Below are 4,755 nucleotides of genomic sequence, written 5' to 3' on the forward strand. Positions count from 1 at the left end.
GGGGGTTTTTTTTTTTTTTTTTTTTTTTTTTTTTTGAGAGAGAATTTTTTATTTTTTTTTATTTTTATTTATTTATTTATTTATTTATTTATTTATTTATTAGTTTTCAGTAGGCACAACATCTTTATTTTATTTTTATGTGGTGCTGAGGATTGAACAGCTCCCCGCGCATGCCAGGTGAGCACACTACCACTTGAGCCACATCCCCAACCCCAATATTTCTACTCTTAAGCCTTCGCCCCAGGTCCTTCACTTCCCCTCCTTGTAAATTGTTTACTCCTTATATAATTTTTATTTTTCAATTCGATTGCAAGTTTGTAGTCAAAGAATGTATTCTAAATGAAATCCTTAAGATTTTTGGAGACTCCTTTTACAATTGTTTTAGTCAAAAACTAGTTAAGGAAACAAAAAGCTATGGATTTAGAGAAAAAAATACATAAATCACAAATATGACAAATGACTCATGACCAGAATATATAAAGAACTATAAAAAGTAACAAAAATGAAACACACAGCAACAACAACAAAAAGAGGCAAAAGACATGAGCAGACATTTCAGCAGAGGAGCACCTGAAAAGACGTTCCACATCATCAGACAGAAGGGAGATACAAATTAAAACCACAGTGAGAAGGCTGGGGTTTTAGTTCAGTTGTAGAGTGCTTGTCTGAAGCACTGGGTTCAAACCTCAGCACCACATAAATAAATAAATGAAGATATTGTGTCCATCTACAACTAAAAAAATATTTTTAAAAAAAAACAAAACACCGCAGTGAGACACCTCTGCACTTCCATTAGAAATATCAGAAGATGAGCTATTCAGAGTAGTGAGCAATGCAATTTTCATACACCGGTGGTAGGAGTACAAAATGATATGTCCAATTTGGAAAAGATTTCAAAGTTTCTTTTCAAGTTCAGGATACTTGTATGATCCAATAGGCCCACTCCTGACATCTGTACCTTAGTGAAATGAAGACTTATGTTCACACAAGATCCTTTACAGAAATGTTCATAGCAGTTCTAATAGTAGTATCCACAAACTAAAATCAACACAAATATTTTTCAACTGGTTAATAGAAAAACAGTGACATTTTTACTGAATGGAACCCTCAGCAAAAAAATAAAGTAATAAACTGTTGATACGTGGAACAACTTGGAAGAACCTCAAAGTCACTGTACTGACTGAAAGAAGCCAGTCCTTACAAGTTATGTATTATGATTCTGCTCCTATGATATTGTCAATAAGAGAAAACTATGTTGATGAACAGATTGGCAGGTGCCAGGCTTGTTTTGAAGAAAGATGTGATTGTAAAGAAAGAGCATGAGAAAGGTTTTGAAAGAAATAAAACTTGTGTTCTAGGGCTGGGGTTGTGGCTCCTTGGAGAATGCTTGCCTGGCATGTGTGAGGCACTGGGTTCCATCCTCAGCACCACATAAAAATAAATAAATGTATTATGTCCATCTACAATAAACAAAATAAATAAGCTAACTTGTGTTCTGCTTATAGTGATGACTATACTAACTTTAACATGTTAAAAGTCTCAGAGAATTTTTACCAGAAGAAAACAGCAGTTTCACTGTACAATAATTAAATCAACAGCAAAAATACAAGGACTGAGAAAACTGGATGATGAAAAACAGGGTTCTGTGTTTTCCTAGCAGAAGGAAGTCAGTTGCTCAAACTTTTAATAAGAATATGCTTTCCATGGAGATGCAGGATGCTTTTCTTGAGTCTTATGCATACATTATAGTTAGAGGTCCCAGGTGCATGGTCTCTCTGGTTGCCTTTCCTTGCTCACAGTCTATCACTGGTGCTTCCTCCCTCAGTATTGGGAAGAACAAGACTTCTCTGCAGACCTGTGAATGGAATGACAGGGTTTCCCTCACATTAAGGGAGGAGCAAAGACTGGAATTCTCTTACAATGCCACCATGAGAGGCAGTGGGGCCCTTACCCTCCTGTTCAGTGTCTCCAGATCAAAAGGGGAAAATTCCATGATATTGTTGGCTTAATTGGGGATTCTTAAGAAACACAGCAGCAAATTTGTTAATTCAGTTAATTTGGATTCAAGCCAAGGCTGCTGTGGCCACAACTAACCATTCATTATATGATCAAAGAGCAAGGCGGTCCATCTTCTGTGCTTAGAGGCTGAAAACTGAGCATAATTTGCCCTTCCCAACCTAGGGTAGAAGAACTGTCCTCATCATCAGGCAGAGATACCTTAGCTAGAGCAGTTCTGGTGGGAAAATAGAGAAAGGGGCATCTCCTCCTAGAGACAAAGTTGTGAATTTGGGTCTTGAAAGGGAGCGAAGCCTGGCCATTGGCAGCTGAGGATGGTTGGCCTCATAAGGGACCCAAAGTCTATGCATACACTTGCAGATTCACTAAAAGAATAGTACTATGATAAAGTCTCCTTATGCAGAGGAGATGGAAGACCTGATCTGGGGCCTTCAAAGAGGAAAGTCTGCATCACGGTGCAGAAGCCCACTGGCTAACCTGACTACCACTATCCCCAGTGTGCTTGTCCTCAAAGCCCCCAGTGAGCTCCTCCCTGGCATCTCCATCTGGACTAGTCCCTGAGGATCTTCAGGGCCTTAACACCCAGGTCCTCTGAGGCTCTGCCCTTCAAGCATTGCTCTATAAGTTGAGAGAAGTGGGAAGGAGGCTACTTGCCAGGTAACTCCAAGGATTCCAGCAACATTCTGACTTGGCTCTCAGTCACTAACAAACCTATCCCATTCTCCAAATAATGACAAGAAAGCTCACAGGAACAATGCCTGAGGATTAGGTTGAGTCAGGTTACCTAGCATGCTCAAGACTCTGGGTTCTATCTCCACACTACAAAGGAGAGAGAGGGCATGGGGGGATTAAAATCAAACACAGAACTACTCCAGAATTAGGAGCCTTGGTGGCAGGAAGGGGCAGTCAAATTGTCTTATGAATGCCTGGCTTCTCCATATTTCTATTTCTCCCTCTCTTCTCTTTGTTTTTTGGGGGCATCTTTCCTTTCTCCCTAAGCTGTTTTCCTTTCATTCTCATGACCATGTCAGACCTTCCAAAGAAAGTCATGATAACCACTTGTATTTTATTTATTCTTGTAAGTGCTGAAAGTTTCAGAATGAGAGAGATTTGGTGGTGATCATTTTAGCTATATGTAAAGGACAAAAGTAGTAGTTACATATGAAGGCTCCTTCCACAATCAGGAGATAAAAAGATGGATGAAGGGATTAAGAAATCCAAGAAACTGAGTTGCTTATGTGGTTTATTTTCTGTCCAGAGAAGCCCAGGGCAATGGGTTTACAAGATGTGTGTGTGTGTGTGTGTGTGTGTGTGTGAGTGTGTGTGTGTGTGTGAAAGAAATCTATGAGCATAGGATTTAATGGCCACAGCTTTTTTCAATGCTGCAGACATTTCACACCCAATGTGTAAATTCTGGGTCCCTCCCCCACCTCACATTAAGGGAGAAGCAAAGACTGTGGCAGAATGCTTTTTTTCATGGAGCATTTACTGACTGCTTTTAGGTGCCAGGTCCTGAACTGGGTGAGGGTCTGCATGTGGAGTGAAGCTCAGTTGCCTGACTCGTAGACTCCGCCTCTGGAGACATGGAGGCAGCACATAGGGGCAGAACACCATGTCTCTCCTACTCGCTAGCCTATGAGACTGGCAGTGGACTTGAAAAGTGAAGTGTACTGAGGAATGGCAGATGGTTATATCAGACCAAGGGGCTGTGGCTGAGGCAGTTTCTGAGAGAAGAGAAGTAGATGGAAGAGGTCATGGATCAGTATTTGGGTGTCAAGCAACTCAGCCCATTCATGTTCAAAACTAAATTTGACCAAAGACAAGACTCAGAGTCTGCAATACCAGTAGGTTTTTAATGTGTTTTCAGAGAAGAATAAGGAGCTGTGAAACATATTCTCACCCCATGGTAACAGCCTATGATTCTACAGTGGTTTCCCCCCACCCCTCTGTGCAATAATCAGCACATAGCTGATAATGGAAAAGACAGGTGGTTCAAGGCCATACCAGGACACTCTAGTCCTCATCTAGATTCTTATTCAACCTCTGATTCTCTATCAAATTTACCATTCTCTGAAGTTTCTTTTATCTTCCTTTCTGTAGCCCTCAGTTCCTCCTGGTTTCCTTCTCCTTTGGTCTATGGGTGCTTCTGGGATGCTGTGAGGGCTCAATCCTTGTATTCACTGACTTATGCCCTGAGAAGTGATTTCTTCCTGTCCTACCAATGCCACTGGTCTTTCGTCACTGTTCAGAGCTCAGAGGCTATCTCAACCTAACTGGATTACAGGGGCCAAGCATGGAAATAAGAAATGACTCTGAATCCAGGTTGATGCACCCCTACAAGGCGTATTGACTATGCCATCACAAGATACCCCCAACATTTTGATTTGGGGCTATCCTATCCTGACATTTGTTTAAGAATATTTCTAAATTTACAAATAAATTGAGCAGATAGTACAGAGTTTCCATATACTCCTCTCCCTGCACACATTTCCCCTATTATTAGTATCTTGTCTTAATGTAGTATATTTGTTACAATTGAGGAGCCAATATTGATAAATCTTTATTAAAGTGTATGGTTTAAATTAGATTCTATTCTTTGTGCTGTATAGTTCTATGCATGATGACAAATGTGGAATGTCTTTAAGACCCATTACAGTTTCATACAGAATATTTTCACTACTGAAAACATCTCTGTGCTTCACCAGTTTATCCTCCATCCTCTCTCACCCTTGGCAACTG

This window comes from Marmota marmota, unplaced genomic scaffold, assembly GCF_001458135.2.
Source record: "Marmota marmota marmota unplaced genomic scaffold, marMar, whole genome shotgun sequence".
Classification (NCBI taxonomy): domain Eukaryota; kingdom Metazoa; phylum Chordata; class Mammalia; order Rodentia; family Sciuridae; genus Marmota; species Marmota marmota.